The 19,681-nt window shown below is 40.4% G+C and overlaps 1 protein-coding gene and 1 long non-coding RNA gene across 4 annotated transcripts in view; one reads left to right on the top strand and one right to left on the bottom strand.

Moving 5' to 3' along the window:
* The window catches only part of PTN (pleiotrophin), a 96,365-nt gene that overhangs the window by 44,936 nt on the left and 31,748 nt on the right, over nt 1-19,681 (bottom strand). The window lies entirely within an intron of this gene.
* LOC117202302 (uncharacterized) overlaps nt 1-19,681 on the top strand; it is a 38,720-nt gene that overhangs the window by 9,791 nt on the left and 9,248 nt on the right. The window contains exons 2-5 of one of the 2 annotated variants that reach the window (XR_007479370.1): nt 609-633; nt 3,411-3,532; nt 10,538-10,665; nt 12,892-13,077. This is a non-coding gene — a long non-coding RNA (uncharacterized LOC117202302). Of the gene's footprint in view, nt 1-608; nt 634-1,598; nt 1,681-3,410; nt 3,533-10,537; nt 10,666-12,891; nt 13,078-19,681 lie in introns of those variants that run through there. The other variant, XR_004484539.2, reaches the window with a different exon arrangement.

Here is a 19,681-nt window from a genome sequence, read left to right as displayed (position 1 = left end):
GGTGGATGGCCTCTAGGAAGCCAGTGGCCTCCAGCTGAGAGCCGGCAAGGAAGCAGGACCTTCAGTCCTACAACTACAAGGAACTGAAAATGACTAATAACCTGATTGAGCATGGAAGCAAATTCTTCCTCAAATCCTCCAGAAAGAAACACAGCCCAGCCAACCCTTGATTTCATGCTCAAGACCCTGAGCAGAGAACCCAACCACCATGCCCAAACTTCTAACCTACAGAACTGTGAGCCAGTAAATAGGTGTTGTTTTAGTTTACAGTACTTTGTTACATGGCAACAGAAAACAAAAACAAGGGGCTAAACACTTTCATAAAACAAGTGCTAACCTTTGATTAGGACTTCAATGGATATTTCAGTTAGCTTGAAAATGAGCTTATCTATTAATAGTCTAATCAATTTTCTACAAACTCATAAGTAAATTGCAGGACCTTCAAATTCCTCTGGTCCACTAATCATGTGGACTTATAAATAATAATAATAATAGTAATAACAAGTAAATACTGCTTTAGAGTTCAATGTACTTCCACATTCATTATATCATTTGAGCTTAACCCAGTGGAGTATACAAGTGGTAATTATTAGTATCCTTTCTTACAGTACAAGAACTGAATATGTAGAAAAGGTAAGTTACCAACTGAAGATTAATCACAAAAATTTGGGGGTGCAAAGGGGTGGCCAAAAGGTGACAAAGTCTTCTGATTTCTCTCAAAACCACTTTTTTTCTCTGGGCTGACTTAAAATATTTTGGCAAAACAACGGAGTTATGTCCCCGTCTCCAACTCTCTTCCTATTTCAAGAAATAAAAGAATAATAATTTTATATTTGAAATAATTGCTTTGCTTCCCACATCAAATTTTCCTACTCTTCACACAATGTGAGCCTTTAAAACATTTATTGTTATGTTTTTAAAAACACTTTAAAAACATCTAAACTGATTTTGTAAAACCTTGAACTAAGCTGCAAAATAACATGCATGATAACGGAAAGTTGTCGATACTCAATATGGATTCACAACTGCATCTATAAAATGGAATTCTATGTCGCCATTCAAATGTGACCTATCGCTGTGCACATGAAAATTTGTAATATATATTTATTTACCTGAGAAGTGGCTGATTCCATTTATACAATCCCATTTAATTAAAAAAATATACATACACACACACACATATCATATACCAAATTTTTCACTGAGGTCCTGTGGAATGTAAGACATTTTAATTTGCTTTTAATGCTTTCTAAATTTTCTGCAGTCCTTATAAATACTGTATATTATAGTGTATTTTTGCCCTCCAAAAAATACACTAAAGTCATTTTCATTTTACAAAATAATCTGATCCACACTCTCAGCCTGGTCATATCAAAGCAACATAGTTACTATTAAATATCCAGAGTCTATATGAAGGTTGAGAATTAAATATGGAGCGAGGCTCTCATCTTTAACAGATGACGCCTCGTTCCCATTAGTGTAGCTGGGCATGCACCTCTACTTCACAGGCTCAGCACCTACAGCTGCATGACCAATGCCTCCAAATCCCTGACTGTTCCTGACCACCAGTTTGGGCTTAAGTCACAAGTGCCAATTAACGCTTCCAATAGCATCCTAAACCTGGCCAGGTACTCTGAGCAAAGAAACAGGCCCTGACTCTTCTTCAAGGCTCCAACTAAAGTAAGTTGAAGGGAATTTTCTTCCTTCACTTTCTCTTTCATGGGCTGTGAAAATGTCAGACTCTTTAAATGGAGTTTCCAATCAGAGTTGCTGAAACCTATAAATTTCCAGACAAAGGCAGTGGATAAAAATGACTGTGAGTTCTTTTGACAAACTTGAAAAGTAGGTGTAACTCGGCCAGGTTTCAACCGCCCACTCTTATTGGGATTACGTCCTTTCCTTCCTCCTCTAGAGACCTAATGTCATTCACTCCCTGTGTCCCTTTGTGTCTAAGGAATAAAGCTAGGATTCTGATAAAGCATGAGGACCCTTGGATCTTGGGCTGGCTCTGAACCAAAGAAAAGGCACATGAATTTTGTAGTTTTCCACCGCCACCACTGGAAAATATTCCATGTAGGGTCAAGTGGGTAACTTTTGGCAGGGTCATCTTCAAAAAGGGAAAAATAAATAATCAAAATGTGGAATAAAACAATATTTTGACAATTAAAAAGAAAAAAACTGAATCCTTAGTCCTAACACCCTAGCAAAATTGTTTTAATTTTTAATTACCTTTAATACTTTCCTCACCTTCATATTTATTTTTACATAGTCACTTATGATACTCACAATTTTGGTTGTTATTCTCAAAATTTAACAAGTCATAAGGCTTTTTTTAGTAGTTCTTTGTTATGTCTTAATTTCTATTTTTAATGGCTGCATAATTCCTACCAAGTAGATGTGCCACAGTTTGTTTTTTCCCTTTTTGCCAATTCCCAAAAATGAAGATTCATACCTAAATGTTAGGCAAAAATACGCAAGTAGCAGAGCCCCATCCTGCAGCCCACTTGCCTCAGACCAGCTCTTCCACATGTCACCCTCCGGGGAACTTTCCTTTTCTGGAGCTATTCCTGCTTTTATAAATGGGTTAACATAAACTGGGTCTCGTGAGGAGCTCAACAACAGAGTTTGTTTAGGCCGTTTTTGGTTCACACCCAAGTCAAAAGATAAGAGAGAAAAAGAAGAGTCCATAAATAGAGGGCGAGGAACCAGCTCCTACTTTCTGACTCATGGGACTAGAAATAAGTAATTGAAACTGGTTTGTGCTGATATGGGCCAGGCATTTTTTCATCTCCCAAGCCGTGTAACTACTCACTGGGGAAAAAGCAAAATGCCAGCAGCCCTAAATACCTTTACAAGCCATGCATCATACAATCGATAAAGTTTATGGGCCAGCATACTAGAAATGCTGGTAATTAAGGGTGGAACTAGTTGTGTGGGGTGCTGAGGGAAGATAGAAATATGTTATCTTGGGAAGTGGAGCTTTGCATGATTCTACAATGCACAGCACCATGAAGGCGGCAACTGATGTCCTGACCTTACTTTTTCTACTGAATGATTTATTATGGAAATAGAGATCATGTTAAGAAAGGGAGGGCTTCCCTGGTGGCGCAATGGTTGAGAGTCCGCCTGCCGATGCAGGGGACACGGGTTCGTGTCCCGGTCCGGGAAGATCCCACATGCCGCCGAGCGGCTGGGCCCGTGAGCCATGGCCGCTGAGCCTGCGCGTCCGGAGCCTGTGCTCCGCAACGGGAGAGGCCACAACAGTGAGAGGCCTGCCGCGTACCGCAAAAAAAAAAAAAAAAAAGAAAAAAAGAAAAGGGAAAACAGTGAATCTTAAATGTTATTTTTATTAGATGCGATAACGGTATTGTGGGTATAATTTTTAAAGAGCTTTAATCTTGGCATTTCAGATGAAATAATAAAATGTCTAGGATGCGCTTTAAAATACTTAAGGAAAAGAGAAGTTTTGGCATACCACCCAAGGAAAAAGAGTTCACAGAGCATTGCAAGTATATCTCAAGTCTGTTCTTATGTATGTACTCAGTTTTGTTGCTTTTTGTTTCCTTTTATTTTATTTCCTAGAAAGAAATAATACTCATGTTTAGTCCAGTTTCGGGTATGTAAAGTCTTCCACATTTTAGGATTTAGCTGCAAACTGATTTTTTTTTTTTTTGTAGTTGTTGTTGTTACTTTTTTGTAGCTTAGCCAAAGGGAGTTCTTCCTTCCAGCCATAGTTTGAGTGCTGACCATGGCTGCTTAAGTCCTAAAGTGGGCTGCATTTAACAATGCTTCTCTCCCTGCAGCTGAACGCAAGCCCCCAGCAGGGCACAATGGGTGTGCATTTTACTACTCACTCTCCCCCTGAGACGGGCACCCCTGTGCAGGGCACAATTTTGCATTATGTTGAATTACGTGCAACAGTCTTGGTCCTGAACATTTATGTTCTTTTTTAAAAAAATTTTAATCTCTGGCTGCTTTGCTTGGCAGTCAAGTATCTAGTCAGAAGCCAAATGAGGATCACTTGCTCCCCACCAGGACATCTCTTGCCCCACCAAGAGCATTTGGCCGGTTGGTAAGTTTCTCTGCCATCTGCCCCAGTCGCCAGAAAATGGGCCAAGCTGCAGTTACTGAAAAGCCCATTATCTATTGTGTTGTTAACTTCTCCTCAGTGTTTCTAGTTATGTGTCCTTGTGGTATTTGTACATCTTGGGTAGGGTGAGGAGGCAAATAAAAATGTATCCCATTTCCATTCGCCAAAGTGCTTGGATTGCTCATGAAGGTAATAGTAATTGTTTTGGTCAAGTAGGTGTAGGATTAGATGTGAATGTCATATATCTTGGCTGTTGTTTCCTCTATTATAAGGCAATTCATAATTCTAAATTGGAACTCATGCTTCCAGAGAGTTTGGCAAACAAAAAACAGAAATAAATTAACTTTCTGTAGGTCATACATCTGGTGATTGATGTTGGTGACTGAGTCAGTGGTATATCCCAATGATCTATACCTATCCTGTCTAATACAATAGCCACTAGCCATGCACGGCTACCGAGCACACAAAATGTGAATGGTCTGAATTGAGATGTGCAATAAATGTAAAATATACATCAGACTTTGAAGACTTAGTATGAACAAAAAGGAATGTAAAAATATCTCAAATATAGTTTTCTCATTCATTCTATCAGTAATTCATTTACTCAAGAGTTGGGCAAGTGGACTAGTCATTAAAAATAGAGCAATGAATAAGACAAGCTCAGTCCTGGCCCTCATGGAGCTTAAAGTCTAGTAGATGTTATTTAAAATTGTCTTCCTTTATTGGTTGGCCTTTTGCATGAATACTCTGACTGTATGTCTGATATTCCCAAAACACACACGACTGTAGCCCTGCTGCAATGTCAAGGACAGGGATATGTGCTAGGGGAACATCTCAACTGCCAACTGGCAAAGGTGCCATTTCTTAATGCTCTAGAGCCTCACTGTTCAATAAAATAGCCACTCATCCAGATGAATGTTTGAAATGTGACTAGTCTGAATTACAAGGGGCTGTAAAGTGTAAACTACACACTGAATTTCAAAAACAGTATGAAAAAATGAATAAAAACTATCTCATTCATATTTTATATCAAGTATATGGTAAAATGGTAATATTTTGTGTATAGGTTTAATAAAATGTATTATTAAAATTAATTACACCTGTTTCTCTTAACTTTTTTTTTTTTTTTTTGCGGTACGTGGGCCTCTCACTGTTGTGGCCTCTCCCGTTGCGGAGCACAGGCTCAGCGGCCATGGCTCACGGGACCAGCAGCTCCGCAGCATGTGGGATCCTCCTGGACTGGGGCATGAACCTGCGTCCCCTGCATCAGCAGGCGGACTCTCAACCACTGCGCCACCAGGGAAGCCCTCTCTTAACTTTTTAATGTGGTTACAAGAAATATTAAGATTACATATTGGCTCTCATATTATTTGTATTGGCCAGCACTTCTCTGTACTGCTGTTTTCCATTCCACCAGTGCAACTAGCCACACCAGATGCCCTGCAGAAACCTGTGGAACAGCTGATGGAGGAACTTGAACCAAACTAGGGCACTAATAAGCTGCCTCAGCTTCTCTCTCTTTTCTTTTCTGTTTGAGGATCACTTGTACCTTGAGTGATTAGTGGACACAATTCAAATGTCTAGGCAGTGAGATGCAATGGAAAGGCAGTAGCTGTTAATCAGAAAACCTTATTTCTGCTGGTCTCAGAGTTCTTATTCACTTAATGAAAAATCAAGAGCAAATCATGAGATCTTGCAGAATCTCCACCTCTTTAAGTATAAATTTAAAAATAATGTGTTCTCAACAAATACTTAGAAAAGCACAACCTTCCGAGACTGAAACAGGAAGAAATAAAAAATATAAACAGACCAATCACAAGCACTGAAATTGAGACTGTGATTAAAAATCTTTCAACAAACAAAAGCCCAGGACCAGATGGCTTCACAGGTGAATTCTATCAAACATTTAGAGAAGAGCTAACACCCATCCTTCTCAAACTCTTCCAAAATACAGCAGAGGGAGGAACACTCCCAAACCCATTCTACGAGGCCACAATCACCCTGATACCAAAACCAGACAAAGATGTCACAAAGAAGAAAACTACAGGCCAGTATCACTGATGAACATACATACAAAAATCCTCAACAAAATACTAGCAAACAGAATCCAACAGCACATAAAAGGATCATACACCATGATCAAGTGGGGTTTATTCCAGGAATGCAAGGATTCTTCAATATATGCAAATCATGATACACCATATGAACAAATTGAAGGATCAAAACCATATGATCATCTCAATAGATGCAGAAAAAGCTTTTGACAAAATTCAACACCCATTTATGATAAAAACCCTCCAGAAAGTAGGCATAGAGGGAACTTACCTCAACATAATAAAGGCCATGTATGACAAACCCACAGCCAACATCGTTCTCAATGATGAAAAACTGAAACCATTTCCTTTAAGATCAGGAACAAGACAAGGTTGCCCACTCTCACCACTATTACTCAATATAGTTTTGGAAGTTTTAGCCACAGCAATCAGAGAAGAAAAAGAAATAAAAGGAAGCCAAATCAGAAAGAAGTAAAGCTGTCACTGTTTGCAGATGAATGATACTATACATAGAGAATCCTAAAGATACTACCAGAACACTACTAGAGCTAATGAGTGAATTTGGTAAAGTAGCAAGATACAAAAGTAATGCACAGAAATCTCTTGCATTCCTATACACTGATGATGAAAAATCTGAAAGAGAAATTAAGGAAACACTCCCATTTACCACTGCAACAAAAAGAATAAAATATCTAGGAATAAACCTACCTAAGGAGACAAAAGACCTGTATGCAGAAAACTATAAGACACTGATGAAAGAAATTAAAGATGATACAAACAGATGGAGAGATATACCATGTTCTTGGATTGTAAGAATCAACATTGTGAAAATGACTATACTACCCAAAGCAATCTACAGATTCAGTGCAATCCCCATCAAACTATCAATGACACTTTTCACAGAACTAGAGCAAAAAATTTCACAATTTGTATAGAAACAAAAAAGATCCTGAATAGCCAAAGCAATCTTGAGAAAGAAAAGCAGAGCTGGAGGAATCAGGCTTCCAGACTTCAGACTATACTACAAAGCTATAGTAATCAAAACAATATGGTACAGGCACAAAAACAGAAATATAGATCAATAGAACAGGATAGAAAGCCCAGAGATAAACCCACGCACATATGGTCACCTTATTTTGATAAAGAAGGCAAGAGTATACAATGGAGAAAAGACAGCCTCTTCAATAAGTGGTGCTGGGAAAACTGGACAGCTACATGTAAAAGAATGAAATTAGAACACTGCCTAACACCATACACATAAATAAACTCAAAATGGATTAAAGACCTAAATGTAAGGCCAGACACTATCAAACTCTTAGAGGAAAACATAGGCAGAACACTCTATAACATAAATCACAGCAAGATCCTTTTTGACCTACCTGCTAGAGAAAGGTAAATAAAAACAAAAATAAACAAATGGGACCTAATGAAACTTAAAAGCTCTTGCACAGCAAAGGAAACCAGAAACAAGATGAAAAGACAACCCTCAGAATGGGAGAAAATATTTGCAAATGAAGCAACTGACAAAGGATTAATCTCCAAAATTTACAAGCAGCTCATGCAGCTCAATATCAAAAAAAAAACCAACCCAATCCAAAAATGGACAGAAGACCTAAATAGACATTTCTCCAAAGAAGATATACAGATTGCCAACAAACACATGAAAGGATTCTCAACATCACTAATCATTAGAGAAATGCAAATCAAAACTACAATGAGGTATCACCTCACACAGGTCAGAATGGCCATCATCAAAAAATCTACAAACAATAAATGCTGGTGAGGGTGTGGAGAAAAGGGAACCCTTTTGCACTGTTGGTGGGAATGTAAATTGATACAGCCACTATGGAGAACAGTATGGAAGTTCCTTAAAAAACTAAAAATAGAACTACCATACGACCCAGCAATCCCACTACTGGGCATATACCCTGAGAAAAACCATAATTCAAGAAGAGTCATGTACCAAAATGTTCATTGCAGCTCTATTTACAATAGCCAGGATCTGGAAGCAACCTAAGTGTCCATCAACAGATGAATGGATAAAGAAGATGTGGCACATATATACAATGGAATATTACTCAGCCATAAAAAGAAACATTATTTGTAGTGTTATTTGTAGTGTGGTGGATCGACCTGAAGTCTGTCATACAGAGTGAAGTAAGTCAGAAAGAGAAAAAGAAATACTGTATGCTAACACATATATATGGAATCTAAAAAATAAAAATAATAATGGTTATGAAGAACCTTGGGGCAGGACAGGATAAAGACGCAGATGTAGAGAATGGACTTGAGGACACGGGGAGGGGTAGGGTAAACTGGGACGAAGTGAGAGAGTGACATGGATATATATACACTACCAAACGTAAAATAGATAGCTAGTGGGAAGAAGCTGCATAGCACAGGGAGATCAGCTCGGTGCTTTGTGACCACCTAGAGGGGTAGGATAGGGAAGGTGGGAGGGAGATGCAAGAGGGATGAGATATGGGGATGTATATGTATAGCTGGTTCACTTTGTTATAAAGCAGAAACTGACACACCACTATAAAGCAATTATACTCCAATAAAGATGTTAAAAAAAAATCTGTTTTCTCTAGTTCAGATAGAATTGTACTAAGTGAGATAAATATATGCATACAAAGCCACCTGATAAACTGTAAGCCATTTTGTCATTATCATTTATAATAATGATCATAATAAAATTCTTCCATAAGCGATCAAGAAAACTTTTGAGATGTAGAGGATTAAAATACCCTAATTCTGGGGATATTCCAAAACCAGAAAAAACTCAAATAGAAATATTAAAACACAAATGTTTAAACAGTAAAATTGGCAAAGGAAGATGTGAGTTACAGGAGTAGGGACTCCTAGAGGAGGCACATATTATAGAAGGGTAGGGGCAATTTGGTTTTGGAGCTCACATCTCCATTGCCTGATGCCAAGAGATCACTTTGATATTACTTGTTTTTCCAATGAACATTTTCTTATACATGCTACTGATTCAAAACAGCAACAGCAAACTCACCCTATGTATATCGTAGCCAATCATTTGAGTATTTCTGCAGTAGCAAAAGGTGGGCGGTAGGTTTCTGATTTCACACGCCTAAGTTGAAGCTTGTTGAAACAGAGGGCACTTTGTACAACTTCTGGCTTAGCAACACCAGGCACCACACCACTTAGCCCATAATTGCACACCAATGAGACACAGAGATGCGATTATTTCTCTAGGTATGTGAGCTGGTCCCAACATTCCTGGTCTCCATCAGACCCTGAAAATCAAGGCAGATCCGATGGTCTCAGAAGTCCTAGTTTGGTTGTGCTTGCTGTAATGTGGGAAGCTTGTCACCGTGTGGATAGGGAGCTCTTTCCTGCTTACTTGACTGCACAAACAATTCAAAAAGCATCCCAAGTCAGAGCGAATTTTAACCAGTAAATGCCTCTTCCAGTGTGCATGACAAAGAGGCTGACATCATGGGGAAATGTATAGAACTGAAGGAAATGAACTTTGCCCAAAGAAGCTTCCTTAAGACAGGGCTAGATAATAGTGTCGAATAATATTTTTTTTAATAAGGCATTGTGGTAAAATAATACATGATCTTTTTTTCCCAAAGAACCTGTACCACCACTTTCCTCTAGAGCAGCTAGTCAGGTGAGCATGGTTAAGTTTGGCTTAAGTTTGACTTTGTGGTATGAAGGGGTGTGGGACTTCACCCACATGGAGGTGGAAAAGCCACAGAGGATGTTTAAGATACAGTGAGTAAACCCGTCTGAATGGAATGGAGGTTTCATGTAGTGGCACAGAGAGGGGCCTCACAGAAAGCAGATGGGACACTCACCGTGCATTGACTGAGGAGAGTGTAACGACTGCGTTATTTACAATGATGTGAGAGGAGTTAAGTGAAACCAAGGGGAGGTGTTGAAACCTCCTGAGGTGAGCAACAAGAAGGTGCCACCCCCTTTCCATCTGAGGTGGGAAGTGGAAGGAATCATTGTCAGGACCTCAAGAAAGCTCAAACTGTAGGAGACCACAGCCAAAGAGGACCAACCTCTGCAAACTCAGGAAACAGCCGAGACCCCTTTTTTCCTCCTCCCTGATCTGACTGTGCCGGCAGTGAGCAAAGCCAACCAAAAGCCAGACGGCAACGGAATCTGCTCGTGTTTCCTAGAAAGTTCAGCCTGCTGGTATTTGGAGCAGAATAGAAAGTACTGGAGAGGGGAATTGAAGGGACGAATAGAACATATCCCAAAGAGCTGATAAGTTAGATCAAAAGGATACTGGGTGACTAGAAGCTTTCCTATTGTGGGCTGGGATGGGGAGGTGTCTATGTTTCCTCTCCGTCCCGCTTATCCTGTCACAAGTTTGCTCTGAATCTATTTCCCATTGTCCACACGACAGGTAGCTTACACTGCAGGCCGCAAAGAACTGTTACAAGCAGCTATTCTACAGACGTTCAACATAAGATACCTAAATCAAGGATTAAGAGCAAGAATGAACAAGAAATAGGCCCATGGGCAACGTGAAAGGTACCAAAAAATAATTCTTAGGTATAAAAACATTATTGTTTCTAATATTGAGTTTTTGAAAATCCTGAGATTTGTGTTAATCCAAATTTTGATTAAATTTTTATTGAGCTAATACCAAACTCTGTATTCATTAGCTGAGTAAATATGCTTTAGATTTTCTTTTTCCTGACTTAGCCAGATATTGATCTGAGCTATCCAGAAGCTCTGAGTCTGAGTAGACATGAGACAGAGGAAAGTGTCCTAGTCATTTAATATGGTAGATTCTTTCATGTGAATTTCTTTTTCAAATTTTCTGCTCCTTCTGTAGGTTTTAACATAAAAATGTTGCTAATTAAAGAGCTATCAACCTCTTATTATAATTCATGTTAATAAATACATGGCCTAATAAATACATGGCCACTGGGTGGCTGGCCACTGAGACACAGTGAGACCCAGTCAAGGTTCTTGGGGGCTCAGCATACCGTGTTGAGAACAGCTTGTTTTCATAGAATCCCTGCTTTATTCCTGGCCCTGTTGCCCATAATTATTGTAAATCAGGACCATTTCCTGCCTTCCTGCCCAGAATAGCAGGAAGCATCCAATCCTTTCAACCCACTTTGCTCATGGGCACCACCTCTCTGCAGGGGTTAGGGTTCACTGCCAGGAATTTCAAAAGACCTAACTCTGTTTTGGTTTCTTATCCAGAATTTAGCTTGTGAGCAAAGAAATGAAGCAAGATCTGTAATACATCCAGGGATTTAGAGACATGGCTCAGTTTCAGGCCTGGTTAAGAGCCGCGAGCCACTGGCAATATAGAGCTCTTGCTCTTTTCTAGATTCATTGTGGGATCAGTTCCAGGGGAGACTTGGTGAGCCTGTGACTAATGGGGAACAATTGGAGAACTCTAGAGGGTGTCTTATGTAGTACTAAGAGCAAAGAGAATGTTCACTGCCCCTTGGCATTTAATACAAAATTGCACTGAGCCTTCCTATGTGCCTCCTCTGTGGGTCCATGCTACTTGATGGGGGCGTTCACAGCCAGAATACTATTCATGGACAGTATGTCTAGCCTCACGTCCAACCTTTGATAGCCCCTGGGGGTCACTTTATTCAGGCATCCCAGTGCCTAGAATGGACTACTTCTACCTGTAATAGTTAACACTAACCGTTATTTATTGTTACTGTTGTTGTTGTTTTTCTTTTTTTTTGGGTTCTGGGCACAATACTAAATACTTTGTGTGCTCTTATCTCAATTACTCTTCACTATAAGCCCACTAGCCATCACTGTTAACCCCACTGTACAAATGAGAATACTGAGTTTTAAAAAGTTCAAGTCATAAGGAAAAGAGCTAGGATGCTAACTAGGAGGTGCTGTACCAGCCAGTGCAAAGTGCATCTTGGCCTGCACCTTGGAGAGGCCTCTGAGGGACACAGAATAGCACCAAGCATGGCAAAAAGAAGCCTCCCGACCAGACCACAAATACGGTGGGCAGTCATCTCCAAAGAGCAGGCAGACATTAATACAACTAAAAATCATGCTCTGGTGTGAAAGACACACTCCCATCAAATGTACAACCTTTGACCTTGGACAGGGAATCTGCCCTGACTCCTCATCCCTGTTTCTGCCCTTGTGAGAGGATAGATATCAAGAAACACAGCCCTTCTAATTCTAACTTCTCTGCTTGAGAATCAGCCTTAAAAAACTAAACTTCTGACTCTTTTGCCAGAGACCCTGTCCTGACCCTAAAATCATAGGGGACCCCAAGTAAAAGGTACTCTTTACTTAAAAGGCAGAGAAGTCCCAAATTCTACCATAGGAGCCGAAGCCTCCAAAATCCCCTTCATGGGGGTTAATCCTTTCATGGAGCACCCATGCCCTTCTACCCTAAACCTTGTAGTGGAGGCAGAGTGCGGACCAAAGGCCTTAAGTGAGATGACTATCCCCCTCCGAGGTAGCAATGTCACCTCTTCTCTCTTTAAAATTTGAATCTTCTTTCTTTCTTGATAGATGATAGATAGATAGAACATTAGTATTGCATTAAAATTCACTATTTAAACACTTTTATATCTTTTATGCCATTTGACTTAGAACTTTGTGACCATCAGGGTGGCCATAGGACCTAAGGCAGAGGTGGTTGATCCCAGAAGGATAATTTGAGAAACATAAAAATGCATCAGCTATTTTAAATGTGCTCAACAATTTTTCCCTTATGTCTTCATGCATTTATTTTCATTAATATTTATTAAGCATTTTGTAGGCATTGGCTATGGTGCTAGAGAACAGAGACTGAGAGCAAAACACAGCACGGTACCTGCCCTCAAGGAGACCACAACCTGATAGAAGAAACTGACAAATAAGCCAGCAATGATAGAGAGAATATCAGAGCATTATGGAAACAGACAAGCAAGGATCTCACTCTTCTTGGGAGCTGGGGTAAGTTAGGGAAGGTGTTTCAGAGACAGTAAAGCCTGGTGGACCCTGGAAGGGATGAGCAGGCATCAGCATTAGATGCTCTGATGGCAGAGACAAGGAGACACTAGGGCCTGGGAGGCCTGCTCACCACAGTGGGTCTCCTGACTGATAAAGAAGGACTATGGGGCTTTGGAGAAGGGTGCTGCAGTAAGAGCATGAAGGCTGATCTTCTCTGTGTCTCAGATTATCTTCATGGGGCTTTCATTTTTTCCTGAATTCATCAGTTCAACCCCAAGGGATCATAACTCCAATTCCTGAGCACTACTTTGCCTAAAGGTTCCATTTCCAAAATCCTACCCTGAATATAGTACAAAGTTTGTCTAACGTATTCCTGCCATGTTGTTAGGGATTAGCCCTTTTATAATTTAATCCTTCCACCTGTACCTTAAACTGAATTCTCACTTATTCCCCATTTTTAATGTTGTGGAAATAGGCTCTTCAAGGATGTTTTGGATATTTGCAAAGGAGACAGGCTGAGGTTCTAGAGAGAAAAAATGGAAAAGATCTTGTACTGTATATGCTAAAAACGTGGCTTCTGCAATCAACACCCTTATATAACTAGAGTTTCCTAAACAATACCCTAAAGATTTGCAAAATGCGTCAGAGAGAGAAATGAACCACGGCAAGTTGGGAAATAGAGTTGACATGTGAAAGTAAAGCACTCCTGCAGTTAAAGACTGACTTGGTAAAGAAAGCAGGAAGGGGAGAGCCCTCAGTTATAGTGAGGAAACCATGGGTGGTATAAAAAACACAGAAGACGGGGGATGCGGCAGGCTGTTTACAGGACCTTCACTATAAATGTCCACAAATCCACCAGGAGAGAGAGCAGTGAGGGTTGTCACAGTACTGGAGGTGAACCAGCTCACATAACCATTGGACCGGATGCTTAAAAAGAGGGAGGAAGAGTGAGCCTCTTGGTCAATTCAGATAAGTAACAAGTTTCTCTGAAGGAGGCCAAGAATGGCTGAGGCTTATGTATATAAAGTCAACAGAAATGTATAACACACCTACTCAGTGCAGAACACCATGCGTAACAGAAGTTTAAATTTTGGATTCTCATGCAAAAGTACCAATGAGCTCCCTGACAGGTGCAGAATAAGCAGAATTCTGGGAACTCAGATTAAAACAAGCAAACATGAAAACTATTTTCTTTTTCTTTGAGCACTACATGTTTTTTACTTTATATTGTAATTTTAAAATATATCTTAACATTTGAAGATCAAGACCTAACAAAGTAGAGGTAACCCAGAATGCTTTACTCTTGGTCATCAAAAATCCAGGATAAGAATCACAACGTTAATATATGTCCCTTAAAAGTTCTAGTAATTTCTTGTTTTTGTTATTTCTTGGGTTTTCAAATAACACATCTTAAAGGCATTCTTTTTAGAAGTAAATATTATAAAAATTATTTTTGTGTAAAATAAAAATTATACAGAGATTTAAGAGAAGTCAATACAGGGACCTCCCTGGTGGTCTGGCGGTTAAGACTCCACACTTCCACTGCAGGGGCCTCGGGTTCCATCCCTGATCAGGGAATTAAGATCCCACATGCTGTGCAGTGCAGCCCAAAAATTAAAAAACTAAAAAAAAATTTTTTTAAGAGAAGTCAATATAATAAAGAAAGTAAAGCCTAAAAGGTCCCTACATTTATTCAGTAATTTATGATTTACTTAGAATATTGTGCAGATTTTCTTATTTGATCCCAACCATTTTGTGAAGCAAGCGGGGCAATCTGTATTATCCCCATACTCCAGAGGTGAAACCAGGTCCTCAGAGAAGCTAAATGCCATGAAGAAGTTTGACACAGCTAGTAAGAAACAAAGCAGAGGCCACATACCATGTCTGCTGGCCCTTAGTTACCGAACAGCCCAAGTGTTGTTGGTATTGTAACACGATGTTTAACTAATGGTAACAAGAAGAATTTGGTTGCCTTTTTTTTAAAAAATTAATTTATTAATTTGTTTATTTATTTATTTATTTATTTTTGGCTGTGTTGGGTCTTCGTTTCCATGCGAGAGCTTTCTCCAGTTGCGGCAAGCGGGGGCCACTCTTCATCGTGGTGCACAGGCCTCTCACTGTCACGGCCTCTCCCGTTGCGGAGCACAGGCTCCAGACGCGCAGGCTCAGTAGTTGTGGCTCGCGGGCTTAGTTGTTCCGCGGCATGTGGGCTCTTCCCGGACCAGGGCATGAACCCGTGTCCCCTGCATTGGCAGGCAGATTCTCAACCACTGCGCCACCAGGGAAGCCCCGAATTAGGTTGCTTTTAAAATGAAAATAGACAGTTCTGGCCATCAGGTGAAATTCAGTGGAAAAAAAATTCAGAATAGACTAGATAAAGCAAAGAAGAATGGAAATCAAAAATGGAAAAGGAAGTTGAATTTACCAGCAACAATGCCAAATATCACAAGAAGTTTTATGGACCATCAGCACACTATCCCTCAAATCACTTCTGGGTGTGAGCTCCAGGTTAACATTTTTGATAAGGAATTTCACAAGGTATTCAATATTGTGGTTGCTGTCCTTGACATGAAATTTTGTTAGGCAGAATGTAATAGTGGACTCCACCTTACACTTACTTGGTGCTTTTATAATTTTAAGCCATTTCCACTTGAATTATCTCATTTTATTTTCTTGATAGGTGGTTGGAGTATATAGCATGTGCTATTTAATGGTAGGGCACAGATGCATAAATATCTCGAAATAACTCAAAAAGTATATCAGTTCTGCTCTGCTCTCCCCACTCTCAACGTAAACTGTACGCGATTTAGTTCCTTCATGAAACAATAGCTATTACTTATATGGCTTCAGAGAGAAAGCACTTGATGTTCATGTTTATTCATTGTATAGTATTTATTGTAATCATATCAATAAGGCACTGTTTCTATGGGCCAGCTGCATGAGACATGGAAATAGCTTTGTTTCGTAACACTCTCTTTGTAGTTTTTTGTTGTTTTTATAATGGAATTTTGTTGTATATGGCTCTGAATTCTACTAAGTGCTTCAGATTGAAGAGTTTATTTGCACAACTTATTCCTTCTTTACTTTCCCTGCACTATGATAGTAGTTTATGAAACAAGTCGCACACCAGAATCATCAGTTATGAAGCCCAGGAAGAATTTTAAAGTTTCCCAAGTGATTCTGATGAGTTGCCAGACTTTAAAATGACTGTGCTATGGACATCCTTTTCCTTTATCGTAGACTCAGGTTGAATGGTTATATTTTGAGGATTCCATCTGATTATTATTGTATTATTAGAATGAAAGCCTTTCCCCAGACAAAAGTAAAGCCTAATCGCGTGAAAACTTCTCTTAGGCTGACTCCCAATTTGTGTTAGGATCATTTGATATAAACCAAGTAATAGCCTAGCATGTAAAAAGTACTTAAGATGACAAAAATTTTTAAATTCCCCTTGTTTAACATCCATTCTTTCCACACACAATTACTGAATACTGCTGAGGTTAGTACTATGTGCATAAAGATGAAATGAATAGAATGGAGACCCAGCCCTTAAAAATTCAGTGGGAAAATTACAATTTCATCCTGTTGTTAATCCAGTCCACATCACAATTATATTCGGGGACGTTAAAACAGCACGTATGAGTGAAACACCAAGCAAATATCACTCACTGATCTGCAGCTACAGAATTCCTTGCAGTTTACCCAGGAGGCAGTCACTAAGAAACTAAAACAGATAAACTTAAGGGCGTATGTAATGCCCAATAGGGCCAACAAAGGGCCTGCTGGATGCAAAGTCTTGCGAAGTCTCTAGGAAGTAAGAATAAATTTAACATGTAGCATTACCCCTCTCCCACCAAAAAAGCTTTGATGTTGCACAATAGTTTGCCACCTAGTTAAATAGTTTTAAATAAAGCTGTCTACAAGGTAGGAAGGCTGTAATCTGTATACAGGCTGCACAATATATTCCAGGTCCACCCCTTGAGAATGATACAAAGCATAATGGCCCTTGCATGGAGTCACGAAACACGATCTCAAAAAACACTGCAAATCATGTTAACTGACCCCAGGGTTTGCATTCCTCCCCTTCTCTCTGATCTTTCCCCCCTTTTTCTCCTCTCTCCCTTTGCTTTGAGCCTTCTGACAGTCAAGTACTTGCATAGTTACTTTGGGCGACAATATGTTATCCTCAGTGGAAATGAGAAGCTTTAATTCAAAAGGTGGCCACTCTTGACCTCCGACCCTGGTGCCTCCTACCCTGCTGCTCCCCTCCATTTTCTGTCTCCATGGAACTGAGTAGTCAAGTGGAAAAATGGGAGCAGGCAGAGCCTATAGCTATTCATAGACCACCCCACTCCCCTTCGCTGCCCCCCCAAAAAGAGAGAGAAAGATGAATGAAAGTCATTCATCAATAAGCAGGAGATGAAGAAGAAAGCCCTACTGGCTGAAAAGCAAGCTAAGAAGCAGAGAGGGCAAAGGAGGAGGACTGCCAGGAAAGAAAAGGGGAGGAGTAAGGAGCTGGCCTGGAGGGCAAGTTGTGAGTTCACGAAAATAAAAACCTAGGGGCTGAAAAGCAGCACTGCACATTTCCCAAATTGAGTTAGCTGTAAGGGGCCAACTGTTTCAAAAATGAATGCCTAGGGCCTTCCCTGGTGGCGCAGTGGTTAAGAATCCGCCTGCCAATGCAGGGGACACGGGCTCGAGCCCTGGTCCAGGAAGATCCCACATGCCGCGGAGCAACTAAGCCCGTGAGCCACAACTACGCTCTAGAGCCCGCGAGCCACAACTACTGAGCCCACGTGCCACAACTACTGAAGCCTGTGCGTCTAGAGCCCGTGCTCTGCAACGAGAGAAGCCACCACAGTGAGAAGCCCGCACACCGCAACGAAGAGTAGCCCCCGCTCGCCACAACTAGAGAAAGCCCGCGCACAGCAACAAAGACCCAACGCAGCCAAAAATAAATAAATAAATTTATTTAAAAAAAAAAAAAAGAACACGTTTTACTTGTGTCACACCTTCTTAAAATATGAATGCAGCTAAAGGAGAACCAAAGGGAGAAGGCCTGAGCCTCTGGGATTGTTCTTTCTCTAAACATCTTGATGGCACCGTTGGGAGCCGGGAGATACAGCAGCTGGGACACCTGCTCACAGAGTTGAGAACTGAGACCCTAAAATCGACCCTCATCCAGAGGAAATGTTTTCATGTGTCAGAAAGCAAGTGACAGCAGATATATTATTTGTCACACACAGAGTCAATCTTTATTTCAACTATCCTGGCTGAGCAATCTGACGTCCCCAAGATCAAACTGCAACCTAAGAAAGTGGCCCAACTCCGACTGGCCAATGGCCTCACAGTCAACCAACGTGGTAACAGCACAGAGGCCAGAAAACAGAGTATTTCCTCTCAATCTAAGAATGTTAGGTGTGAAGAAAAAACAGCATTAAATTCAGATCGAAACTAGATAGAGTTCAGTGATTCTGCAGCATTCACCATATTTCCTCCTCCCTCACAAGATGTAAACATTTAATAATTTATTAATCATCTCTCTGAACACCTGTTTGGTTTTTTCCATGAGTGCCATCTCTGAGATTAGCACTCCAAAGTAAAAAGTTTTCTTTTTATGTGAATCCAAGGCAACGCCACATGAATCCAGATAAAAAAAAGTTAGGGCAAGAAAATGTTTCTGCCACCTTGTGATCCATTTCTTTCCCACCAATGGGACATCACCTGCACCCCTGTAGCTTGATAAGAATTGTATTTGCAGGAAGCAAAGTCCCCTACTTGCTGACATATTCCAGCTACTTTCAAATAGAAATCTAAAACCATTTTCCCAGAAAATTTGGCATTAGTCCTAAATGTTGCATGTTCCCTAGTTTTTCCATCTGTCAATGATACTTTTCTGACCATCTACATTTTCTAGCACTTAGGTTTTGAGCATAAGAATACACTTGAAGGAGGTGATGTATTGTGATTGGGGAAGAATAAAGATGAGGCCGATAGTAACACTGGCAAATTCACACGAGCTCAAATCATCGAGTGGAAATCTCGTGAACTTCAAACATGCATACTTTCCACTGTCAAGGGCAAGGCCCTTGAACATCTCACACAAAATAAGACTAGAGATGAGTGTGGAAGAATCTCTCATAGAAGAAACAATCAGAGGCTCTATTGTCAGTGTTCTAAGCAAGACAGAGACTAACCTGCTGCTAATACTCTTGGGAAGACCCCCTCCCTGCATGGCTCCCTTACCTCCTCCTTTACAATTCCACAGCTTCTCATGAAAAGCCCTGAAATGGGGACTAGAATGCAGAGGCAGAGTGGATTCAGCTCCTTTTGGGCCTCTGCCAGATTCTCATTAGGTCCTGGACATGTGAGCCAATGCTGATTTCCATGGCTGATCTACCCTAAATCTGCCCTTCCTGAAACACTAGCCTTTGTCCTTCCAGTCACCGTCTCTAAATGGGGATTTGGGTGAGAGCAGTACCAAGGGGACCATCATTATACACTCATTATTATGAAATTGACGGCTTCTAAGTCTTTCTGGCTGAAAGCTCTGATGGGGTGAGATCAAAATGGATTGTAGAATCATTGCTTTCCCTGGTAATTCGGG

The sequence above is a fragment of the Orcinus orca genome, chromosome 9 (assembly GCF_937001465.1).
Source record: "Orcinus orca chromosome 9, mOrcOrc1.1, whole genome shotgun sequence".
NCBI classification, from domain to species: Eukaryota; Metazoa; Chordata; class Mammalia; order Artiodactyla; family Delphinidae; genus Orcinus; species Orcinus orca.
The sequence above is the reverse complement of the archived record's forward strand: the minus strand, read 5'-3'. Positions and strand labels throughout refer to the sequence as shown.